This window comes from Perognathus longimembris, chromosome 18 (assembly GCF_023159225.1).
Source record: "Perognathus longimembris pacificus isolate PPM17 chromosome 18, ASM2315922v1, whole genome shotgun sequence".
NCBI lineage: Eukaryota > Metazoa > Chordata > Mammalia > Rodentia > Heteromyidae > Perognathus > Perognathus longimembris.
Window position 1 is genome coordinate 36,461,292 of NC_063178.1, and position 27,198 is coordinate 36,488,489.

Sequence of the window (27,198 nt, forward strand, 5' to 3'; positions counted from 1 at the left end):
GTTCACCATGGAAAACTTGCCCTGAGGGTACCATACTTTAGTCTGTTTGTGTATATATGCATAGAGCCCTGTGTTATGTGTTTTCATAGATGTTTATAAGGTAGATCTAACTTCCACAAATAGGAAAGGAACATGGTTCTTTCATAGCTAACCGTCACAGACTTATGTCTATATTTGTATTTTCTTGATCCATTCTGCTGTTGTACGGCATCTGGGCTGTTTCCATCACTTGGCCGTGGTGAACGTGGTGAACATCATGCAGTGGTGAACGTGGGTGTGCAAGTGTCTTTATTGTATTGTGACTTGGAATCTTGTGTGTTATCACTGGATGAGAGGGTAGTTCTATCTTGAGCTTTTGGAAGACTACACACTTCCCTCCACAGTGGTTGCACTAGTTTACACTCCTAACAACAGTGTCATTTGATTCATTTTCCTCACATTCTGGTCAGCATTTATTGTTTGTATTTTTGGTGATGGCCATTCCAACTAGGGTGAGATGAAATATCAAGTTCTTTTTAGTAGTTTTTTTTTTTTTTAATCTCTTCTCTCCCCTTGACTGCCGGGTGGAAATCTTTGTCTTGATAGTATTTAGGGTTGAGTTCAATCTGTCTTGTTTATTATAATCAAAGTAAAGTCTACCAAATCATTTTTAACAAGCAGCCAGTGGAAGATTTTGTTCTTCTTCTTTTACACCATTCTGAAACGACAGCTCCAATAGATTAAAAAAAAATGAAAGGGAAGCATTTAAGACTAAATTCTAAGATGTTCTTTCAATCTGAGCCTGAGTCAGTTTGTATTCAGGCCATTTGCTTTTTAATCTCTATGTGAACGCATTGTCACCTCTACTGCATTCCCTATAAAGCGTGGGCATGCATGTAAGGAATACAAATGAATTATACAGTGAATGAAATTAGAAACAACAACAAAAACACCCTATTAATGGAAAACCCTTCAATGCATTTGCTTAAGTTTCATTTTCTGAATAATTCCGGTGTGAGTGCTGTTCATTCATGCCAAGGCAGGGATTTGGAAGGGCAGATGTGAGCTCCCAGGAAATGACCTAATCCAACTCAATGTGCCAGTCATCATTTGATCCTGGACCAAGACCTCTTATCTACACAAGAGTACATGCCCTTGGGTAGGATTCTTGGCTTCTGACTTTTAATACTAACAAACCAATCTCAGACACTTAGTTCCCCAGATGACTGAGGCTGATGGACTTGAAGCTAATTAGTATGCCTAGCTGTGCTTCATAGCCCAAGCTCAATTTTTTGGTTAACATCATAACTATCATAATATTGATTAATCTTTCATGTAACAGAGAAGCAATCTTGAATACACATTCCTGCCATCAGTTAGTAATGAAATCCCGAGGCACAGATGATAGAATCGTATTCAGCTGGCTTATTTGGTAGATGTGAATAATAATAATTTTATATGCCTGGCAAATCTCCTAATGTGGAAATTTTGCATTTGTTGCCAACCAGAAGAATAACTGACCGCCAGCCACTGATGGCTCACATATATAATCCTAACTGAGAGCTGAAGACCGTGGTTCAAAGCCAGCCCAGGCAGGAAAGACCAGGAGACTCATATCTCCAATTACCTACCAGAAAACCAAGACAGAAGCTGTGGTTCAAAGTGGTCGAGTACTGGCCTTGAGTGAAAGAGCTCAGAGACAGTGCCCAGGCCCTGAGTTCAAGATGCATGAACAGAAAAACAAAAAATATATTATTTTCATGATTAATACTGTTTTTGTTTAGAACTTATTCAGGAAATTTCTAAATGTCTGGAACTGACCTTAGAGTAATAGGGTAACATGTTTAAAATTCACATCTATAGCATTATAGTGCTCATGTTCTTCATTTTACAGACATGGAATCTGTGCCTCAGAGAGATGTGGGAACCTGCCCGAGGGCACATAATGAACCAGTGTCCCAGCCAGGATTTGAACCAAGGCATCTGGGCCTAAGTCTTCGTCTGCCGCTGGATCTGCTCATGAAGGATGCTTCAGGATGACTTGGAGCTGGAGGAGTACATCAGGCATGTTCATCAGATCAGCTCCCAGGTGGGCATTGTGTAGAAAAAGTCTGCCTGGGGCTTAGTAGGGCAGTCTCATTCAGTGCAGAGTATTCCAGAACCATTCTTCCACGCTGGGTCTCCTGGACTTCCAGCTGGGTCCAGTGTAGCCAGTTCAGGGCATCGTGAGTTCTGATTGGCTCTGCCCTCCCAGTCATAATCACTCCTGCCTCTATTTGCTTCTGTTGCCATGGTGAGGAGGTGGCTGCATTTCCAACTCTGCCCTTTAGCTTGGGATTGGCCATGGCACTTGCCTATCACATAGTTCAGGTGGCCTCTTCCTCTTCAAGTAGCAATAGTCGTCCTTCTTCTTCTTCTTCTTCTTCTTCTTCTTCTTCTTCTTCTTCTTCTTCTTCTTCTTCTTCTTCTTCTTCTCTCCTCCTCCTCCTCCTCCTCCTCCTCCTCCTCCTCCTCCTCCTCCTCTTCTTCTTCTTCTTCTTCTTCTTCTTCTTCTTCTTTTCTTCTTCCTTCTTCCTTCCTCCTCCTCCTCCTCCTCCTTCTTTTGCTTCTCCTCCTCCTCCTCTTCCTCCTCCTTCTGCTCCTTCTGTATCTCTCTCTTCCTCTCTGTCTCTCTCCATCTCTGTCTCTCTGTCTTTGTCTCTGTCTCTCTCCCCCCCTCCCTCCATCTCTCTCTTGCTAAGCTGAGAAATTCAGCTCAATTATTAAAGGACAGATAGAACACCAGGCTGTATGCTAGATCTGCATTAACAAAGGAAGGAAGGAAAAGAAGTGGAATTACACTAAGATAGTCTGGCTGTTGAGAAAATATACAGCTAAGGATTTATCTGAGCTCCATGGAGATGGTACATGTAAAAATATTTACTTAAAAGTCATTCTTGTCTATTCATGGCATGGGTTTTTAGCCTGTGGTTATTTCTTGCTCTTGAAAAAAGATGAAATGCTTTATTTTTTCTCAAATAGTTCTCTTATTTATTTTACTGTTTTGGTCTTTCATTAAACTCCAGGACACACACACACACACACACACACACACACACACACACACACACACACACACACACCAATGAATTAATTTTGATGTCAGTGATATGATATAGGCATAAACAATGATTGCTACCCTATCTGAAGGTTAAAGTTCCCAAGCTTTCACATTATTTTGAAAATCTGTTTTCAAAGTATGTCACCTATATGTCTGTTTGTAGAGTAGAATCTGGGGCAAATATAGGCATGATCATGTTACATATGTGAAAATGGAGCCAGGTAACTTGGGGGAAAGGGTGGGGTGGGAGAGATGGGGGAGGGTGATGGAGGGGTGACACGGATCAAGATGTATTGCACTCATACAATATGTTGAATTAACATCCCTTTGCACAACTACTTCATTATAATAACAATTTAATTATAAATTAAAAAGAAAAAGTGTGTGTGCCATAAAGTGATCTAAAAGGGGGAAAATTGGATGACTTTTGATGTTTGCTTGGCATAGTTTTGATCATCTTTCCTTATATGGCCATACCCGGATTTGAACTCAGGGCTTTGCATCTGCTCAGCTGAAGTTCTCCCATTCGAGTCATGCCTCTATCTTTCCTTTTTGCTGATTAATTGGAGATGGAGTCTCTCAAACATTTTTACGTGGGCTGACCTCAAACCTAGAGCCTCAGGTCTCAGCTTCCTGAGTAGCTGGGATTATAGGCGTGAGCCACCAGTGCCTAGCTAGGTTCTGTCGACTTAAAATTCCCACAATGTTTTAATAACACATTTGCATATATTAAAAATAAAGAAGTCTCCAGCCAACCAAAGATGAGGAAAATGAGCATGTTTTTTAAAAACCAGTATCCTATGGGATATGTAAAAACAGCTGTATAGAAAAGATATTTAGTTATATATAACTATATAAAGACGTAGAAATTAGAAGATATGTGTATGCCAAGATCTGAAGATGTAAAGGCCATGGGTCATATTTTCACATGAAAAGCTAGCCACTAGCTGGGTGTGGTGGTGTATACCAGTAATCCCAGAACTTGGGAGGCTGAAGCAGAAGTGTTTGGAGTTCATCTCCCATCTGGGTTATAGGCAAGTCCCTATCTAAATGAAAGAAATGAAGATCAAAGCAAAGAAATAAAGAAGAGAGATGAAGAAAGAGAGGGAGGGAGGGAGGGAGGAAGAAAAAGAAAGAAAGAAACAAGTAGCTCAGTTTAAATACAGCACAGACTACTTGTGATTATTTCATAGAAGCTAAGTCTGAAGGTCAATTTTACTCATATTTCATGTGTAATGGACTTTATATAAGTGATGAAAGACAGCCCATCAAAGTCATGGGTTTGAAGCCAGTAGCTGACTCTTCCCTTTCTTCCAAGACAGATGACCACATTTCTGTCCTGTATGAGAGACGCCATTTAGAAATTCAAGTTGGAATGCAATTCAGGAAGTGACCCACACTGTGTGTGTGTGTGTGTGTGTGTGTGTGTGCGTGCACACATGTGTGCACGTGTGTGATCTTGACCCAGATCCTGTCCCTGGTGAGAAATGACTGACTGATCTGGAGGCTGGAGAAGAAAGAATTAAGAGCACTAAGATGCATTCCCAATTTAGCCATGTTACTGCAATAAGAAACATCCTCACCACCATTCCTGGGCCTTGATGGGCAGCAGGGGCTTTTCACTGAGCTCTGAAAAGCCAAGAGGTGAGATGGCCCGTTTGTTAAAATGAGGATGCATTATGCTGTTTAGCCCCAGGAAAGTTTTGCTACAGAGAATACTCCCTGCTTATAATTTCCTGTTATGGCTGGCTTTGCTCACATCTGATTGTTCCCCTAGAGGACTGGCTTTTGTTGAGCTTGGGCCCTCACCCCAAACATGTGGTGTTAGCCCTTCAAAGCTCTGTGCAAGCAACTTCCTGGGGTGCAGGGTCTTTGGGACAGAAGTCTACTAGCTTTCTAATAAAGAATTGCAATTGGACCTCTCAGAATGTGGCTTCTCTGCATCTCGTGAATGTTTCCCTTATAACATTAGAATAGCAGTTGATGGAAGAGATAGGAGATATAGATTGAGGCATTTCAGATTCACAAGGCCAAGAGCAGCACCCTAGCACCTTCGTCCCGTGGCTCACTGTGGTTTCTATTTGTAACAGCACCGTGGTTTGGACACCTCAACACAACCCATTCCTAGGAGTGGAAATTGCTCTGTCTTCAAGTCTACTGCTTTGCCAGCCAGTGAGGTGGCTTTTTAAAACTTGTGATGGGACCTAAGGTATTAGAATAGTGGAATGATAGCTTAACAGAAACTCAAGAGGTTCTGCATTTTAGACCCAGATCTGATTTTTGACTCTCCATAGTTGTTTAAAATAACATCAACAACAACTAGCTGGGCATTGGTGGCTCACACTTGTAATCCTAGATACTCAGGAGCCTGAGCTCTGAGGATTGTGGTTCAAAGTCAGCCAAAGCAGGAAAGCCCGTGATATCCTTTATCTACAATGAAACACCAAAATGCTGGAAGTGGAGCTGTGGCTCAAGTGGTATAGCACTAGCCTCTAGTCCCTGAGTTCAAAGCACTAGGATAAGCACCAAAATAATAATGATAATCATAACAATAATAATAATTAGAAATATATACATGAGTTCTTAAAGCACTGCATCTCCCTAACATTGCACAAGGAGGTGAAGATTCCAGGCTGACCCTTCCTCTAGTGTTGAGTCCTGGAGATATTTTTCACCTCCAGAAATCAATTAGGCCTCTTCAAGGTGGTACCACTGGAACTTTCCTTCATGGGGTGGGATCAGCATCAGTACAGCGGGGTCTGGCTGCCAGTGAGTGGCAGACGGATGATTCACAGGGGAAACGGGGCACTGCCTTTTTGGTCAGCTCCACAGGTGGCACTGTCAGGATGACGTCCCTGTAGGCACATGGCACTGGGGGATGATTCCAGATGCACCCCAGTGTCCTGACCCGCAGGACATCAACAGGGGAGACCACGTACGAAAGAGAATGAAGGGAAAGGGAGATGCGAAGAGAGCAGAAAGTCAAATGGGAGTCTGTTCAAGCTGCCAATTTATTTTGATTTTTCATACACTTATATACTCTTGAAACAGGAGGGGGCAATCTTGAAGCAGGAGGGGGCAGTCTTGAAGCACCTGTAGGAAGTTGGCTTGGGGTAGCAGGACGTTGGCAGGGTGAAAAGGTTACTGGTCATACTATAGGGGAGAGTTGCTAAGTGACCTGACCACAGAATGTTCCTACCACTCTGGGTGCAGCCGGGGTTGCTAAGAGACTTGACTGTAGGACGTTCCGGTAGGTTTATTCTCAAGAATTATCTATTATTATTACTCTTTGAACTGGGCCATCTAGTGTAACCAGGGTGGCGCTGACTCAATGGTTGGTTTCTTAGCATGTTTCTATGGTGGCTTTTAGCCAGAGGCTCAAGTCAGGGTCTCGGTCCCTGACATCTGCTCCCTTTACTTTTATTTAGGACCAAGCAAGAGCTGAGGAGACTTAGAGGGGTGACAGGGGCTCCATCCCACAAGAACATTTTCCTGGAGGCGGCATCAGGATCCGTGGGCATCCCCTTGGCCCCTGAGCTTACTGGAAAGGTGCAGTTTTTGAGTGGGGGCAGAAAGGGATTCCTGCCCAACCGCCATGCAATGGAGTATGCCGCCAGGGTACTCAGGCTTATTGGAGGACTCCACCGAGTCCTTACCTCGCACAGTCCTGGCTGTGCCCTCTTTGTTCCTCAACACTTGAGCCCATGTCCTCAAGCACATTGGCATCCCCACCTGAGATTTGGGGAATGTGCAGGGGGGCTGGGGGCGATGCCCCTGTCCTCTAGGTCTAGCCTGTGATAATGGACCTAAATGCGTTTCTCTGAGCTTTCTCTGAGCTGTGTTTGAACAAACAGCTTTAGTCACGAGAAGGCCCATGGTCCAAAGGTTAAGATGATAATTAGGCCGACCAGTGGTCCGAGGAGGGAGGGAAGCAAGGTGGTGAGCCATGGAGAGGTGGAAAACCATGTTTGAAACCAACCAAGCTCCTTTTCTCTTTCTTGCTTACGCTTCTCTAATCCTCCTCTTACTTTGGCCATGCTATCTCTAGCGACCCTGGTGTGATTAGTATAAAAACAACGTTCTTCCTTGAGGGCCGCACACAGACCTCCTTGCTGGAGGAACAGCAAGTCCAACCCTCAGCGGTTTTGTAGGACAACCTCAAAAAGGGACGTGAGAGATGTTTCTAGGGCGGAAATGCCTTTCTCTAGTTGTTCTATATCCTCGTCTATGTAGGCCCTAAGTTCAGAATAATCCATGGACGCTATGCCTGTCCCTGCCCCTGCGGTTCCTAATCCTAACAGAACAGCTAAGGTGATGGCTGAGATAGGCTCTCATTTTTGCCTAGGGAGGGACATCTCTTGGGTTAGTACACCTTCCCACAGGGCAGAAAACTGTTCCTGGGAGTAATATGTTAGGCGAGGAATAAACTGAACTAGAATACAGAACAGCGGGGAAGCAGCCGCGTTAAGCTCTAGGGAAATGCAAGGAGTCAGGCCATCGGTGCAGGCCCACCATGCGTCGTTGGTGGGAAGGATGTATCCAGAGGTGTCTGTGCTGTGGAGAAAGTCAGTGGTGTTACAGAGAGGCTGCAGGTAGGATGAGGTTTTGGCTCCGGCAGTGATCAGGCATCTGCCCTGTCCCGTAACCTGGGAGAGTGTTAATCGGGACTCATGTGCTTGTTGCTACCTGCAGTCTGCAGGGTTGGAGGTCCGGGAGTAGGGCAAATCAACTGCCACTCCTTCATAGAAGGGAGGGGTGGAATGATAACATAGCCAGCAGGGTCCTAGATCTGATCGGGTGGCAATGAGGACCTCATGGGTCTTAATAATGAGGTTGGTAATAGTATCCCGGGTGGAGAGGGGTGGAGGGGGAAAATTAGGAAACATAGGTAAAGGTAAAAGAGTCATGGATGAATTGTTGGGAGGGTTGGCAGGTAGGGCAGGAAGAGAGGGCTTTTGAACAAGCACATTGGGGCCAACAGCCACAGGGGCATGAGCATTAACAGGCTCCTTTTGGAGTTTGATGGAAAAAAGGAATCCGGTATCATAGCCCAATTGATACAGGCGCAGGCCCCAAGAGTATCCGGCGCTCCAGCCGGTGGCCTTTTTACCCGTCTCAGTAAAGGAAATTTTAAGTGGGGTGCACCAGCCTTTTGTGGTGGAGCTGGCCTTGCAATTGTCAATAGTAGAAAGCCAATCACCCCCATATGTATAATTACTTTTAACAACAATATAGTCCCATGAGGAGCTAGGCTCCCAATATGCAGAGCCTGATGTTTCACATCCCCATGCCTTGCAATAGAAATCGTCATGGCCACCACAGCTATAAGTGGTTTCATGGGGGCGATGAAAATCTGGGCAAGTATAAAAGGAGTGTTGAGCAAGGAGGGACCTTCTAACATAATTAATACAGCCAGGCGTGGAGGAACGTGAAGCAGAAATTAGAAGGCTGGTGGCGCCCGCCTGTACCCCAAAATGGGAAGAGGGCAAGTCTTTTTCTGGAGCAACACCTAAAGAGGGGGGGTAGGCTTCAAGTCCCCATGAAGGTGTTGTGCCAAGGACCATCTTGCAGAGGTCAGGATAGAGATCCGGCCACCATGGCGTGGTGGTGACTTTAGAAGTACTACAGGCCGCTTCACCTCTTTCCGTCATGACCATCCAGGTATGGTTAAGGGGCTGGTGTCGGGAGGGCGCAGCATTTTCCATCGTCGGGGGCATCAGCAGGAGAAGGAATAGCAGCATCTATAAAAGAAGCAGAGTCATCCTCAGGGGACTCTTCCGAGACCCTGGGCGGGTTAACAGGTTTTATCAGTCTACCGGGGAGCCATCTAGGGGCATTATGTTTTGAATCAAGAATGCAGGCCGAGCCATTACCCCAGATTAGGACTGCATCTGGTCCGTTCCAAATATTAGTCAGTGGATCCTTCCACATGGCCAGGGGGCGGCTGGCATTAACAGAAGGGTGCCAATGACAATTACCTGCAGATCTGCCTTCTTTGTCAAGGGTTAAAAAATTTAGAATGAAAAAAAGCATGATTTAGGCGCTCCCGGGGGGTGGCGTATGTGAGATTAGAGGATTTAAGCCTAACCAACCAGGCTTTGAGGGTTTGGTGGGCACGTTCAACAATGCCTTGCCCTTGGGGATTATAGGGAATACCTGTAGTGTGGATGATGCCAAATTGTTGGAAAAACCTTTTTAGGCTTGCGCTGGTGTAAGCAGGGCCATTGTCTGTTTTTACATGTTGGGGCTCGCCAAGCACCGAAAAACAGGCGAGAAAGTGGGATATTACATCCTTAACTGCTTCACCAGTGTGGGGAGAGGCAAAGAGAAACCCACTGAAAGTATCAATGGTTACATGTAAATATTTTTGGCGTCCAAATTCCGGGACATGAGTAACATCTGTCTGCCATACTTTGTTGGGTAGCAGTCCCCTAGGGTTGACTCCCATATGGGGGGTCGGATGTGGAATCACACAAGATGGGCACTGTTTAACTATTTCTCTTGCCTGTTGTCGAGTAATCTTAAATTTGAGCCTAAGGGTATGTGCATTTAGGTGGTGAAGGGAGTGAGCGTGAAAAGCATCCTGTAGGGGGTCCTGTAATACTGAAAAGACGCTACGTGTAGCCGCGTCTGCCAAGGCATTTCCTTTAGTTAGTGGACCGGGGAGCTCACCATGTGCCCTAATGTGTCCAATAAAAATAGAGTGAGGGCGCTGTCTTAGGTTTTGTTGGATTTTGGCAAACAGGGGTGTTGCATTAGAGGAGGGTTTAATAAACGGGGCAGTGTCTAACAGGGGAACAGATTTTGCAATGTACACGCTGTCAGTGTAAATGTTCAGGGGGCTTGAGGGGAATTCCTCCAATACCTTGAGAACAGCAAATAGCTACACCAACTGCGAGGAGGTATATTGCATAGGGAAGGAGAAACTCCGCCCTTGAAAGGCATACGCCGCCACACCATTGGCTGAACCATCCGTAAACACAGTGGGCGCATCAGGTATGGGAGAAGGGGAGACTGCCTTTGGGAACTGAAAGGGATGAAGGGAAGCAAAGTGGAGCATGGGGTCATCAGGCATATGATTATCGAGTAATCCCATGAATCCTGAGAGGGCTACGCCCCAACAATCCAATGTTTGAAACAAAAACTGTGTCTGGTCTTGAGTATAGGGTGTCAATATAATATCAGGGTCTTTACCAAATACTTGACGGGACATTTGTCGTCCACGCATAACAAGGGAAGACACAAGCTGGGGATAAGTAGGAAGGACCTTAACATGATTAGCAGGCATATGAATCCAAAGGAGGGAGTTTCCCTTTTGCCGGCTAGAGTGAGTGTCAGGAACAGGCTGCCAAAAGACCCCGGTAGGTGCATGTGGGGTGGGGAGAATTATAAAGCTTAGCGGGTGAGCATAATTAATCTGAGAAGAAGCTTGGGAGGCAATGGCCTTACCCACCAACAGAAGAGCCTTAGAGGCTTCAGGGGTAAGGTGTCGCGGGGAAGTTGGATCACTATTTCCCTTTAAAATTTCATATAGGGGGAGCAAATCAGAAGTGGGAAGTTTGAGATAAGGTCGCAGCCATTGGATATCTCCCAAGAGCTTTTGGAAGTCATTTAACGTGGCAAGGTGGTCAGTGCGCAATTCAAGGCGCGGAGCAAGGATCTGATTGGCATGGAGCTCTAAGCCAAGGTAGTGAAAAGGGGCCGCTCTTTGAATCTTATCAGGGGCCAGCTGGAGGCCAGCAATGCTAAGGGCCTGAGACAGATCCTGAAAGGAAGCATCCAATATCAGGGTATCTGGGGCAGCCAGGAGGAGATCGTCCATATAATGGAGAAAATAAACTGAAGGCCACCTTTTGCTTACAGGGTCAACGGCTTGAGCCACAAATTTTTGGCAAAGGGTTGGGCTATTAGCCATGCCCTGGGGCAGGACTCGCCACTGATATCTTAGCATGGGTCCTTGGAAGTTGATACGGGGAAGACTGAATGCAAAATAAGTTTTATCCTCAGGGTGGAGAGGAATTGTAAAGAAGCAATCCTTAAGATCAATAACCATCTTGTGGTATCCCTCAGGAATGGCAATAGGAGAAGGCATTCCAGGTTGGAGGGCGCCCATAGGCTGCATTACTTTGTTAATGGCTCTAAGATCTTGTAGGAGGCGCCATTTTCCTGATTTTTTCTTAATAACAAAAATAGGAATGTTCCAGGGTGAATTAGAGGGCTCAATGTGACCCGCATCGAGCTGCTCCTGTACCAGCAGCTCAGCGGCCTGTAATTTTTCCTGAGTGAGAGGCCACTGGTCGACCCAGACGGGTTTCTGGGTGAGCCAAGTAATTTTGTCCACATGGGGTACAGGGGGAGCAGCAACCTCAATTAAAAATTTCTATAACCTAGTCCGTGTTTATCATGCTGTTTTGGGGGGTAATGGGGTCCCTGCGACCTTGGAGGTTTCTTCCCAATCCCTTCCCTGGAGTGTACCCCATCCGTAGCATTTGCTGGGTGACTGTCTCATTAGGGCTGTATAGGACAGCCTGCATCTGGGAGAGGATGTCTCTTCCCCAGAGGTTGACTGGGAGGTCAGGGATCACATATGGTGTAATGGTACCCTTATTTCCCCCCCCCCTCATCGGTCCAAGTCAGGACCTTGGAAGACTGGAGGGTATTGGTAGAATGTCCTATTCCTTTTAGGTCAGTCATGGAAGGGGAGAGAGGCCAAGCAGAGGGCCAGTATTTTTTAGAGATGACCGTGGCATCCGCACCGGTATCCAAAATTCCTTGAAAGTTTTTCCCATCTAGTTTAAGTGTAAGGGTGGGCCGAGTGTTGGAGATGGGCTGAACCCAGTAAATATCTGAAGAGCCCATCTGGGCTTCTCCCTTAGGTTGGCTAGTCTGAGCGGGATGGTTGCTGGGGGTTACCGGGAGCAATATTAATTGTGCTAGGCGGGAGCCCGAGGGAATGGAAACAATGCCTCCTGTGGACGAGACCAAAAGTCGAATTTCTCCAGAGTAGTCACTGTCAAGTATTCCTGGGTGGATTTGAATACCTTTTAAAGTTGAAGAGGCGCGGCCAAGAATGAGGGCATGAGTGCCGGGGGGGGGGGGGTGCCCAAACTCCGGTAGGAATTATTTGAGTGCCTTTGAGGGGGTCTAGTACTGTGTTGGTGGTAGAACAGAGGTCCAGGCCTGCGCTGCCAGGGGTGGCGCACTGGAGGGATTGAATACCTGGCTTGGTTGGGGAGCAGCCTGCAAGGCCCCCTGGGGCGCTCCCGGAGGTGTGGGGGCCAGGGGCTGGCCCCGAGGGAAGTTTCCCGACTGCCGAGGGAGAAGCGGACGCCCCTATCAGTCTTGGAACGGCACTCATTTGCCCAATGAAATCCTCGTCCGCATTGGGGGCAGAGAGAATTGGGCAAAGGGCGTGGAGTAACACCTGGGGAGGGCATGGTTGGAAGGGCTGCAATTTCCCGGGGAGATTGTTTTTGAAGGCACTCTCTGGAAAAATGACCAGGCTGTTTGCAGGCAAAGCAAAGGCGATTTTGTGAAATGCCACCAGAGGGGCAAAAATTGGCTACCTTAAGGGCTTCCCCAATGGCCAATCCAATAGCATGGGCGGAACCGACCCCTGCACAGAGGCGGACATAATCAGACAGGGTGGCTCTCTCCCGATGGGGGCGAAGGGCCTCTTGGCAAGCCGGATTGGCATTTTCGAAAGCAAGGTGTTTAACGAAGGTACTTTTGTTTTCCCCGGAGCCGAGCAGCCTCTCTGCCGCATCATTAAGTCGGGAGACAAAATCACTATAGGGCTCGTCTGGTCCTTGCTGGACTTTTGCCAAGGAAGTGGTGGTGGAGCCCTTTTGAGGGAGCCGCTTCCAGGCCTTAAGGCCTGCCATTTGAATTTGTGTTAAGAGTCCCGGCAGACAGGCCACCTGAGTTTCATTTTTATCATAAGGCACCGTGCCTAGAAATTTGTCAACCGTCCAGTTTCGAGAAGTAGGGCTCTCGCTGTTACGGCGGGCCAGTTCCCGAGCCTGTTCAGAATAATCAGTCTTCCACAGAACAAAATCTCCCCCAGAGAGGGTGGCATGGGCAACAAAATGCCAATCATTAGGAGTGAACCATGTCTCACTCTGGTTTTCAATCAAGGCCAGTGTAAACGGAGCTGTGGGTCCGTATTGACTGCAGGCGGCTTTGAGACGTTCAAGAAACCGAAGGTCTAGCCTTTTGTAGTGCTGGCCGGGGCCAGTAGCGGGCTCTTCACCCGCTCCTGTATCGGGATCGTCCTCCCCGCCCTCAGATGGGTTTTCCTCCTCCCTTTCTAGGGGCGGCGGGGAATCTTCTTCCTCAAACTGAGGGGGACATTGAGTCTGACTGCGGGTGACCGGGAATGCCAGGCGGGTCTGAGCTTTTGTCTTAAATGGAATGGTTTTAGGTTGCTTATTTTGCAGTGCCAGGTCACAGAGTTCCTGGTCTAGGGATGGAAGTTCCTTTAAGAGACTCAGGTGCTCATGGCGCGCCTCCAAGGTGGCCCACAACTGGCGGATGCTGTCAGGGAGGTTTGAAGGGACTGGTATGGCGACAGGAAGAGAACCATGGTGCCCATCAAGGAGCGGGCCGCAGAATGGGTGTTTTTTGGGGAATCTGTATGGCGGTGGCTGGGAAAATTGGGGTCTTGGGTCCTGTTTGAGGCTATCAGGCTTATGATAATGAGCAGCCTCCTCCTCTAAAATGGTGGCGTCACCAGGGTCAAGGGGTTTTGGGCCCTCAAAGTCTGCTAAGGAGGGATAAATTTGTTTAGGCGCAGGAGGCACCGTCCCCTGTTCCATATTTGACAATTCTTTCACTGAGGGTGGCCCCTGAGAGGAAGCTCTGGAGGGGGGTCTACTCTGTTTCATAACCTCCTCTCCTTGGGAAATAACTGACTGAATATCGGGGGCAGGGGTATGGGAATGGTCTTTTAAAATGTCATTAATTAAGTTCCAATAAGAAAATGTGACCACAGGCACCTTTTCCGGGCCGGAGGATCGATAATAGTCTTTGAGACAATCCCCCACACGAGCCCATCTTTTTACATCTATTGTTCCTTCCTGTGGAAACCACGGACAACAATCATCTAAGCGATTAAAGAAAACTTTTAAATCTTTTTTACGAACCCTCACTCCTCGCGTCTTGAGTGCCTCCTTGATGCCCCTGACAAACTGGTCATGGGCTGAAATGCCCTGTCCCATGGTTCGGCGATCTGCCTAAGCTGAACTGCGTCCCTGTCACCGTTTCTCACCTTAATAGGCTTCTCTTGTGGTTGGGCCGGGTGATCCCAAAGAGAATGATGACCTCCAAGCGCTTGGATCTTCCGACAGGGACGTTCTCGTCTCATGAGGGAAGGTCGTGCCCCACGTTGGGCGCCAATTGTCCCGACCCGCAGGACATCAACAGGGGAGACCACCTACGAGAGAGAATGAAGGGAAAGGGAGACGCGAAGAGAGCAGCAAGACAAATGGGAGTCTGTTCAAGCTGCCAATTTATTTTGATTTTTCGTACACTTATATACTCTTGAAACAGGAGGGGGCAATCTTGAAGCAGGAGGGGGCAGTCTTAAAGCACCTGTAGGAAGTTGGCTTGGGGTAGCAGGACGTTGGCAGGGTGAAAAGGTTACTGGTCATGCTATAGGGGAGAGTTGCTAAGTGACCTGACCAGAGAATGTTCCTACTACTCTGGGTGCAGCTGGGGTTGCTAAGAGACTTGACTGTAGGACGTTCCGGTAGGTTTATTCTCAAGAATTATCTATTATTATTACTCTTTGAACTGGGCCATCTAGTGTAACCAGGGTGGCGCTGACTCAATGCTTGGTTTCTTAGCATGTTTCTATGGTGGCTTCTAGCCAGAGGCTCAAGTCAGGGTCTCGGTCCCTGACACCCCAGTTTGCAGGAGATGACATTCCAAAATGCTTTCAGGAAGCTATGAGACAGGAGTTTATAGATGATGGGGTTGACAGCGGAGCTGAGGTAGAAGAACAAACCTGACACACAAAGAATCAACCAGACCCGCTGCAGAGAAATGGGGAAGCAGACATAGTATAAAGAGGCCTGTGTGTCGCATACAGGCCTGGACTTCCTGCCATGGAGGATTTTCAGAAAGAGGCATGTCTCCAAGACTAAATGGAAGCTACAAAGTGCTCTGCAAAGATCTAACACCTGTGCACTCCGGGATCAAACAAAGGAAGATTAAAGAGTCTTGGAGAAAAAATAAAATAAAATAAAAGTAGGCTGGCCTGGGATCTGAGATGAGAGGTCTGTAACTTCCTTCGATCTCTGCTTGTTTAAATTTAAAAACATGTTCTTGCAGCTTGAACAAGATATGTCTACGTATCAGAGGAAAGAAGTGTTATTTTGTTTTACATTTTCCTTATGATTGGAATTTTACTTGAATGCCTACTTATGTTTACTTAAACACACTGTGGAGTACAAATTTCACCCCCCAAAGAGATTCCCCAAACTCCTTTTCCTTGCTGAACTTTTCCTCCTTGATGAGGCTTCCACTTTATTTGACTAATTGCATTTTATTTACTTTACCCATCAGATGCCTGGAGCCCTGTCAAAGCCCCATTTGTTACACACTCTTCTGTTATCACCATACCTTATTCCTTCCTTCCTTCCTTCCTTCCTTCCTTCCTTCCTTCCTTCCTTCCTTCCACCCTTCCTCCTTCCCTCCCTCCCTCCTGACCTCCTGACCTCCCCTCACTCCCTCCCTTCTTTTCTCCCTCCCTACTTTTTCTTTCTTTCTTTCCTTTATTTTTGCCTAGCCTGGGCCTGAATTCAGAGCCTGGCACTGCCCCTGAGCCTCTTTGTGCTTAAGGCTAGTGCTCTACCATTTGAGCCACAGCACTACTCCTGGCTTTTTCTGAGTAGTTTATTGGAGATGGATGCTCCTCTCTGGGATGGGCTTTGAACTATCTTCCTCAGATCTCAGCCTCCTGAGGAGCTAGGATTACAGGTGTGAGCCACCAGTGGCCAGCTAGCAATTGCACTTTGACTGTGGTTCAGGATATCAAGCCATTTAGCTAGGGCTAAACTCAATAACAAACACCACAATGATACATACAAGACAGTTTCAGTTAAAATCAAAATAGGTCTCACTAAGAGATGCTCCATGGCAATTCCCATGATGACAGTGTCCTAGTGTTTACAAGGACTGTGATGTTACAAAGGACTCTGTAGGTGGGCATGACATCTGGCTACATATACTAATGGGCTGGAGATCATTGAGGAAGGGTGCGGGAGCACTGCAGGTGTGATGTGCAGAGGCCATAGGTACAAGAAAAGTATGCAGTACCCTCTATAGATAACATGGCCAGGTAAAGAGCCTGCTAATGAAAATGATGATTTGTTTTGCTTTGGTCTTTTGGAGCCAGTCCTGGATCTTGAACTCAGGGCTGGGGCACTGTCTGTTAGCTTTATCTTTTCCACTCAAAGCTAGCACTCTACCACTTGAGCCCCAGCCCCACTTTCAGCTCTTTTCAGTGGCTAGTTGGAGATAACAGTCTGCTGGGGCAGGCTTTAAACCACTGATCCTCAGATCTTGGCCTCCTGAGTCACTAGGCCTGCAGGTATGAGCCACCAAGTGCCTCACTAGGGTATTTCTCTGGTGGTTTAAGAGGTTAGAGTTCATCTATTTGCAATGTGGGGCAGGGGAAGGAGGAGTGGTGTCTTCATAGGAAAATGCCATTTTTTGAAGCATTAGTTGTCATCTTTTCTCTCGCCTTGATACAATTATGTTGAAGTAGTTGAACAAAGGTGTTTCAAGTCAATGTGTCATTTTGTGTACAAGGCATCTCAATTGCCATCACCTCCTTCATGATTCCCCCATTTCTCCCAATCCCCCCCATTCCCTCGACTTCCCTCGTTCTATTTGTACTTAGGCACACTGAATATTATGACTGTGTTAGCCCACCCTCCCTCTCTCCACTCATCTGCCCATCCCCAAAACTAAATTAAGGTGATCCTTTGCTACATCTGGAGAGGTAATCGGCTAGTCAAAGTGTTTCCGGCATCATTTATTCATAAAAACATTCTACTTTTGTCCTATGAACCATAGGATAAGAGCTGGACACAGTTTTGCGATTTAGCTCTGTAAAAGAAATGGGTCCATAATGACATTATTTACATGTGGTGTGATCTATGCACGTGTGGATTGAGTATAAAGGCAGGTGTGGTGGTTCATGGATCTCAATGGGCATTTGTGTATTATTGTCTTTTGATCAATGTTTATCTAAAGTCATTTCTTCTGGAACTGTTTCTATGATTATAAAATATTTAATGATAGTATTCTTTTATGGTTATTATTAATGGTACCATCCCTTTATTGTGGTGATGCTAGAATGTCATGGTAGTGACAACTTACTATCTCTTCCATGCTTATTATTTCATCTGCTTGGGACTTGAACTCAAGGACTCCCAACTCCTGCTTAGCGTTTTTTCTGTGCCACTTGAGTCATACTTGCTTGGTTAACTGGAGCTAAGAGCCTCATTCAATTTGTCATCTTCAGACCATGATCCTTAGACCTTAGCCTCCTGAGTAGCTAGAACTCCAGAAGTGAGCTACAAGCACCTATCTTGTTCGATTGGCTATTCGCCATCAGGCCATGGCTATCTAGTGCAGACTTGACTGCCAGATATGGCTGAGAAATTTTGGACATGGAGGAAGTCAGTTTTTCCTTTGACTTGTACCTGTCATACTAGCTACACAGGAAGCTGAGATCTGAGTGAGGATCACAGTTCAAGGCCAGCCTGAGCTGGCCACATGCACAGAAAAAGCTGTAAGTGGTGCTGTGGCTCAAGTAGTAGAGCATTGGCCTTGAGAAAAAGGAGCTTAGGGACAGTGCACAGGCTCAGAGTCCAAGACTCAGAACAGGAAAAAGGATAAAAAATATTAATGGGGTCCAAATCCAGGTCCCTTGACTTAACGTTCCCACTCCTGGTTTCTACCATATTCCATGGCCCCTTGAACAAAATCATCATCCAAATAGAAGAAATACAGGCCTCAATCAGCCCTGAGTTCCCTTCACAACAGAGTATGAGATTTCGGGGACATTCTTTGTGCTAAATCAACACCATGCAGCTATTGGAAGAGAAACGAAAGGATTCTTGATGCCTTCACCATATTTTTGCTGTGGTTCTCTCATGACAGTGGGGGACTTTTTGTAGAAAATGGCCTCTTGAGTAGTGATCTGGTCGATTTCTTTTGGCCAAATGACATACCTCTCTTTAGTCTTGGAGTGAAATAGGACCTCAAATTCCTTCGCCCCAGGGGAACATATCTGTGTGAGGTTTTGGGATTGGGAGACGTCCATGCAGAATGAAGAAAGAACTGATGTGGCCCACTTACCTTACAACACATGGGTGAGATTGAAGGCCACTGTCAGAGACTCAGTCCACTCCTCCACAAAGCTTTAGAACAACACATCAATGTGGAAGGAGGTCCAGCACACCGCGAACACTAGGACCAGAATGACTGGAAGAGAACGCGAAATGAGAACACAGAAGGCAGGTGAGACAGGCTTGATGAAGCACTCTCTGTGTCTGTAATTCCTTCTAGAAGTTTCTTCCACTGCCTCAGTGAAGCTAGAACCATTGTAAGCACACTAAATTCCAGAGAGTCTCAAAGTAGAATCTTCTAACAGAGACGTTCAGTATATAGCATCTAGGTCCATTTCTGTATAGATGTGTGTTTGTGTGTGTGTGTGTGTGTCTGTCTGTCTGTCTGTCTTTCTGTCTGTCATGTGGCTTGAACTCAGAGCCTTAGCTTTTGTGCTCAAGGCTAGCCCTCTACCACTTGAGCCACAGCTCCACTCCCAGTTTTTTGCTGGTTAGAGAGTAGTCTTATAAACTCTCCTGCCCTGGCTGTCTTTGAACTGAAATCCTCATATCTCAGCGTCCTGAGTCACTAGGATTACAGGTGTGAGTCACCAAAACCTAGCTTAGGTTTTCTGCATGATAATTTATCTCATGGATTTCCTTAGACTATTAAAAAATAAAAAGGAATCAGCACTATGGCTCAAGTGGTAGAGCAACCACCCTGAACAGTGACAGTGCCCAGGCCCAGAGTTCAAGCCCCAGGACCAACAAAAGAAAAATAAAATAATAAAAATTTGACTTTCTCTCAAAGTTCTAAGGACATAATAATAATAAAAGAGAATTATTATTATTATTATTGGAAGTGAAATAGGCTACAAGTTAGAGTGTAGAAGCCACACAAACTGATTGCATTAATAAAGGGCTGTGTTGGAGCATTGGTGTTGATTAAAGTCACAGAGGAATAAGGAACTGTTAAATACATGAGATTCTCTCATTATTATTAGGATTGGAACTTACAGGTCCCATCAGCTCAGGATATGATGAGGAGGTCGGGAAATCTTTAGAAGATAGTTGGAAGAAGTAGGTTATGGGTGGTTGCTCTTGAGTAGAGATTGCTCCAAGACCATGTCTCTCTCTCTCTCTCTCTCTCTCTCTGTCTCTGTCTCTGTAATCCTCTGTTTCTCTCTGTCTCTGTCTTTATCTCTGTGTGTCTTTATCTCTCTATCTCAGTTTCTGTCACTGTTTCTGTCTTTGTCTCTCCTCTCTGTCTCTACCTCTTTTTCTCTCCCTTTCTTTTGTTGGTCATGGGGCAAGAATACTTCTCTACCACTTGGAGCCACAATGCCACTATTGGATTTTTGGGTGGTTCACTGAAGATAAGAGTATCATGGACTTTCCTACCTGGGTTGGTTTTGAACCATGATCCTCAGTTCAGATTTCAAACTTCTGAAAAGCTAGGATTACAAGTGTGAGCCACCAGCCTTCGCCTCCATATTCTATTTTGAAGTAACCGAATAACCTAAATATGTTAAATTTTACAGAGGGGAATGGTGATGATGAGATTGTGGATGGAATTTATCCCAGATAGTTAAGGATAGTGCATTGCCACAACTGTCTGTATAGGAAACAGACTTTGAAATCCTTAGCAAGCTTGAGGAAGAAAGATGGATCATGGGATTAGGTCACCTATCAGATCAGCTGAAGTACTTTGCCAGGAAGGACCACAACTCCTTTGTTCTCACAAGCAAGAAAAGAAGACTTCAAAACAGCAAAAGGCAGAGCCTTACACAACATCTTGGTGACTGTTTTGTGGGAGGGTCTATGAATATTTACGTTCATTTCTTCAACCTCCAGGGATTTGTCTTTCTTCATCTGAAAGAGAAGTTGGAAGATCTGGTAACTGTAAGGTATATCACTGTGATGCCATCTCAGGATGTGGGACTCAGACTGCCCAGGCTGCCTTTGAGCTGGGATCGTCAGATCTCAGCCTCCCGAGTAGCTACGATTACAGGAGTGAGCTACTAGTGCCCATATCTTTTTCTTCTTCTCATCCTCTTACTCTTCCTCCTCCTTCTCCTCCTGCTCCTCATTTTTGGAATGAAGAGGTGTGCAGCCAGATAAAGGAAGCTTTAATAATTCATAAATGATGATGAAATATCCAGAAATGAATGTCAAAGATAGTTCATCCTCTGGTATATGTTTTTTTTTTCCTAATATCTCTTGCCAGATAGGACCCCAATTCTCGATTAGGAAATGTTTACTCCTTCCTCTCTTACTTAGTCATTATTTTGGCTGGAAATGACCCCAGTTCCAGCTCTCATGATTGTTCTTAAGTAATCTGGCAAACCAGATCCTCCAATTAGCAGGCAAAGTGGTCGGATAACGAGATTTCCAATATTGGACCAAAGAGATTTCTGATTTTTGGTTCTAGGTCTTGGGAAAGGAAATATTGTTTTCTGTTAATTGGGACTGACAAAGGGAGCCCTCCTTCCCCCTAATGTGAGGTCTACATTTCCAAGAGCAACTTGTTTTCCATGGTGAGAAAAGATCTTGGAGCCAGAGTGGGCTGCTAACTAGAATTTAAGGTTCAAAACAGCACCATGCCATGCATGATCGGCAATGACACAGAAAACCATCCAGGCCTTGGATGTCATTTTGAGTATTGCTGTAAATATCCTCACCAAGAGCCAACTGTACATGTGGATTTACAATGGATACCCATGTTCTACTAGATTGTATTGTTTCACCACTTGCCAAAGTGGGGATTAATTAAGATGACACTCATAGTGTCATACCTAGACACAGTCTACTGTGCTATAAAAAAAGATACATTCAAGCCGGGAGCCATGGTGGCTCACTCCTGTCTTCCTAGCAATGCAGGAGGCGAAGATTTGAGGATCACAGCTTGAATTCTGCCCTGGCAGGAAAGTCCATGAGACTCTTGTCTCCAATGAAGCACCAAGAGGACACAAGTGAAGCTTTGGGCTCAAGTGGTATACCACTGGCCTTGCATGCAAAAGCTAATGGACAGTGCCCAGGCCCTGAGTTTATGAAAAAGAAGAAAGAGGATGAAGAAGAGGGGAAAAAAGAGGAGGAGGAGGAGGAGGAGGAGGAGGAGGAGGAGGAGGAGGAGGAGGAGGAGGAGGAGGAGGTTGAGGAGGAGGAGGAGGAGGAAGCACACCAGAATGTGATGGCCACAGAAAAGATTAATTTTAGCCAGATACTGGTGGCACACACATGTAATCATAGCAACTCAGGAGGCTGATATCTGAGGACCAAGATTCTAAGCTAGCCTGGACAGTAAAGTCTGTGAGACTCTTATCACTAAAAATACCCCCCAAAAGCTAGAAGTGGAACTATGGTTCAAGTGGTAGAGTGCCAGCCTTGAGCACAAAAGCTTAGGGACAACACACAGTCCCTAAACTGAAGCCCTAGAACTGGCACACACACACACACACTCACACACACACACACACAGAGTTGCCTCTAAAGTTCAACAAACACCCAACCTATCTTTACCAAATATAAATACTCCTTGAAGTCAAATACCTGTCAGGACTACAAGGGTTCTGAGCACCCCTTGGCGTAATTAGTGCATCTGATCATCTCTTGATTATTTGCTCACTAGCTCCACTCTGCTTTCTGAAGCTGAGAGATCCAAAGGCCTGTTAGGTTTGGCCCCTTAAAACCACTTAGAGCTCTTAACAAGCAAGAGAATAGTGCAGTGATATACTAAGAAAACAGAAGGAAAGGAAGTGTTATAGTAATGACACAGTCACACCCAATGGTTTTGGGGGACAGAAGAGGGCGCTTACCTTAGCAACAACATGTGGCCAGCAGAGAATGTTAAATCGCAGTTATTACTGCAATTTTTATTATGCTGAGCCCACTTAAAATTATATAAGGGAACAGAATTATTGTTTTATTGACAGTATTGGGTCTTGAACTCAGGCCTAGGCACTGTCCTTTAGCTCTTTTACTCAAGGGTGGTACTCTACTCCTGGACCCAGCACTTCAATTCCAGCTTTGTACTAGTTAATTGGAAATAAGTGTAACTTGGGTGTGTCTGCAGAGGCTGGTTTCGAACCTTGATCCTCAGGCTGGAACCTCATGAGCAGTAAAGTTTTCAGCCGTGAGCCACCAGAGCCTGGCCAAACGTCACTTCTTGCATTGTCAATAGTGATTTCCTCAAATAAAACATTAAGCATACATATCACAGTTCTTTTGTGGACAAGACCTCCTGTATGGGAAGAATTTTCACTGAATGAAATCACATATCAGGCCATTTATGTTGCCAGCAGTTGCAGTTAGAATACAACTAGCTCATCAGAGGATGGATGAAAGACTAAATATTTATGCAACCTCACAGTGTTTTAACATAAGTTGAAAGGACTGACATAATAAAATGAAATCCAAGCCATTTGTCAGGTCAATATTAAATGCTGCTTTAGCATGAATAGTAATTTCATTTCCCTTTAGATGGTTAATGAAGATATTTGACCTTGTTTCTACTGTCCTCCAAAGTGTGTGTGTGTGTGTGTGTGTGTGTGTGTGTGTGTGTGTGTGCGTACACAGGTACTGGGGCTTGAACTCAAGACTTTGAGCTCTTATTTGGCTCATTCTGCTCAAGGCAGGCTATGTGCTAATCGATCCATACCTCCGGTTTTTTTTCTGACTTTTTGCTGATTAATTATGTGAGAAGACAATCTGGGATTTGCCTGCCCAGGCTGGCTTTGATCTGTGATCCTCAGATCTCAGCTTCCTGTGTAGCTAGGATTACAAGTGTGAGTCACTGGTGCCTGACTATATCTTTCAGACTTTTATTGAGAGCTCAGGGGGTGAAAAAGGAAGAATGAAACATGTTAGCATTCAGAAATCTTTCTAGCTCATTCTGTCCCACTGAGTTACATGGAAAGCAACAGGGAGCTGGGCGCTGGTGCTCATGTCTGTAATCCTAACTACTCAAGATGCGGGGAAAGGGGACAAATATGACATCACTGTGTGACTATCAGCAATGCTATGATGGCAGTATACAATAGGCACGTGAGTGGAAGTGCATCTGTAGTCATCTCCAACAGGAAATCGCTTTCTAATTTACAAATGGCTGACAGGTGACTTACACTTGTTCCCAGTCTTGATAGTGACTTCCTGAAAATGTCCTTCACTGTATCTGAGTTTCTTGCTATTACTGTTATTGGCTAGAAAGACATGTGAGAAATAAAATGGTACATGTTAAGAATGCAAATAGTATCATTATATGGTCATTTCCAAATTAGTTTCCTTATCTCCAAAGCACAATTTGTTTCCTGGTATTTAAAGACAACTCCTGTGAAGAGCACAAACCTTGAGTAGAACTGTGTCTTTATTTCTTTGTATAACATGAATCCAGGAGAATGCATTTCAGACATATGGAAAAAGCCCACAGAAGTCAAAGCTGAATAAACAGCAGAGAATATGGAGGACATAAGGCACCGGAATACCGTGAAAATACTGAGAGGAAAAAAATGTTCACAAAGCTGACAATTCAGTGAAAATGTCTTCCAAGAGGCAAGGTCAAATAAGGACATTTTCAGGGAAGACCTGCCTGTGGTCCATGAGCATGGATGTGGAGACTTTCCACGGGCTGAACGTCAATCCATAGGCAGACACTTGGCTCTTCAGGAGTAATCATGTACCTCTTCAGCCTTCATGTCAGAAAATTTGGACCTCACTGAAGGACATTTAGAAATGCAGAGCTGACCAAACAGATGTATCTCTCAGCCCTGTTGGCACTGGAGGGAGTCAGGCAGAGAGAAGTGTGTGCTTTCCACACCACCTGTCCGCTCTCTTCTCCCTCCAGCCACGAATCAGGCTCATGAAATGGCTCAGATCATTTGCAAGGCACTCACTACCAGCCATAGTGAATGAACAATACTATTTTGTGTCATGTAGAGCACCCTTGAAGACCAAAGTACCATTTTATGATGTGTTTTGTTCATCACTATGAACTCCTTATTACTCTACTACAATGTCAGCATATATATGTGACCCATTGTGGCAAGTATCAGTTGATATTCTCGAAGGCATTACAAGCAATAGGGTGAATGTATCCTGACTCATGGATTTCAGGTCAACTGAGTCCTGATGTTAACAAGAGTCAGACATGATAATTTAGCATAATTTCTAAAGCAGTATTTGAATATGGAGCTTTCTGTTCTGGCTCAAGAACACTATGGGGGACAATTGAGGAAATCTAAATATGAGTATTTGGAAAATATGAAACAGCATGGAGTTTAGCTGATTCAGGCAAAACTGGACTAGCGTGTATGAGTCCCGGGTTCAATACCTGCCATCATGCACACACACACACACACACACACACACACACACACACACACACACACCTCACACACAGAGAATACATACATATATATAATGATTATGTGCATATTCATGTATACCTTAAATGTATCTTATGTGTATATAAACATTTGGATATTTTATGTGCACATACATAGAAATGTGTATGTAAACATTAGTGTTATGTTTTATGTATATATGAATAGCCACCTATATTTGTGTATAATTATTAGGCTTATGTACATTCTATTTATGTAACATGTATATGAATATATGTACAAATATATAAGTTGCACATACATATGTACATACACACACTAAAGTTAATTTTAGTAGAAAAGAGTTAGTACAGATATAAAAGAGTACCACTATTTTTCAAAAGTATATAAATTTCAGCATGAAGGACTATGATATTCGGTAAAGACTTTCAAAAATATGTATGCTGTCATGTATGCTGACACTGTTCTAGAACAAGTAAAAATAACTATATGAAAAATTCTAAGAAACTTTGGGGGAAAGATTCTGATTTTCTTATTAGTATTTGGAACCTTTCCTTTGTTTTTAATTCCACAAAAATATATGAAATTAATGATAACCACTCCACATATAATAATAATAATATGAAAAAGTAGTTTAATTCCAGGAAGAATACCTCCCTGACTGATAGAAATGACGTTCTCTATGACAAAACTGTGACAAATTGTATATATTTAATATTAAAATTTGCTTCTGTTTATACATGTTAGCTAAAATCAGTGAATATCATTTCATATTGTCTAGTACACAATTTTATATATGAAGACATAAATGTATGAATGATGATACATTATTAAATGGTCTTACTTTCATTTTTGATGTTCTTATTTGGGGGCTTGAACTCATGTCCTACACTTCATCCTTGGGTTCTTTTTGCTCAGTGCTAGAGGTCTAGCACTTTGAGACATAGCTCCACTTCTGGATTTGGGGACCTTCATTGTCTATAAGAGCATCAAAGGGACTTTTCTGCCCTGCCCAGTTGGTCTTCCTTTCTTATGTTAAAACACTAAGCAAACACAACTCACTTAGGTTGTGCATCTCATGGACCTTGAACCCACAGCCAGGATCTGTATCTGAGGATTGTTATTCAAGTCTAGCTCTACCACGTGAGCCAAAGCTACAATTACAGCTCTTTTTGCTGGTCATTTGGAGGTAAGCATTTCAAGGTCTTTCCTCCCAGGCTGGCTTTCAACTACAATGCTCAGATCTCAATTCTTGTATAGCCATGATTCCAGGCATGAGCCAGCTGGGTGTAACAGGTATTGCATTTTCAAGAAAGATTCTCAGTTTACACTAAAGTGATTTAAAAATACATAATACCCCTAGGAAGATTCAGCATGAATGCTGGAAATGGATTTTGAAATAAAGGAAGCTATTGTACAAAGAGAAGGACACAGAATTGTTCCAGAATAGAAGATAATTGTCAATAGCATATAGTAATTGCACTAAGACACATTGCTATCACATTTACCTTCATAAAAAACACCTAAGTGGAATCAAGCTCATCCCTCAATTTTGTTCTTTCCCAATTTTCCTCCTATCATTGTTCTTAAAATGTTTCCTTCCATTTGATAATTTTTAAAGCCTCTCCCCCTTCCAGCCTCAGCAAGTAACTAGAAATGTCCTCTCTGCTGTAATAATCACTTACAAGGCAACTGTTCTTGACCTCACTGGTGAAAATCTGGAGTGAAATGCTATCATCCGGCTCTTCCTCTTTTGCCAGGCTGGTATACCTGAGCCATTCAATAAGAACCCAAAGTAATACATTATTAGCTAGTAACTGAGTTTTCACATCAGTCTTTATACTTACTATGTTTTCAATTTACTTTTTGTTGTTCACAAACACTCATGGATCAGTTATGCATTTGAATAAATGAAATAACATTGGAGGAATGTAGGATAGGATTGAGAAGCGAGCAGATAGCCCTGCACAGTGACATTTGGGAAGGAATCAGAGCCAGTGTTTCAAGCGTGAATATCTAGAGGGGAGGGCCAACATTTTCCTAGACAAACAAAAGCAACAGGTGCTGGGTGCTAGCTCCATGCAGCATGGGAACATAGATAGTACCAAACCTGGGGCTTTCCCCAGAGTCTGTGCATGGTTTCTAAGCTTTTGTGCTCCAGGCTACGGCTCTACCACGGGAGCCCCAACTTCACTTCTGAATCTTCTTGGGGCTAACTGGAGATCAGAGTCTCTTGGACTCTCCTGCTCAGACTGCCTTCAAATTGCAAATCTCAGCTTCCTGAGGAAGAAGAATTTCAGGATGGAGCTTCCAGTGCCTGATGACCTAGATGTATACTTTCAGAGAATATTAATTCATCATTTAAATTGAAGGAAAATTTAGAGATTATAATCAAAGTGTCATAAAATACAGAATGTATGTTATTTATAATTGCATCAAG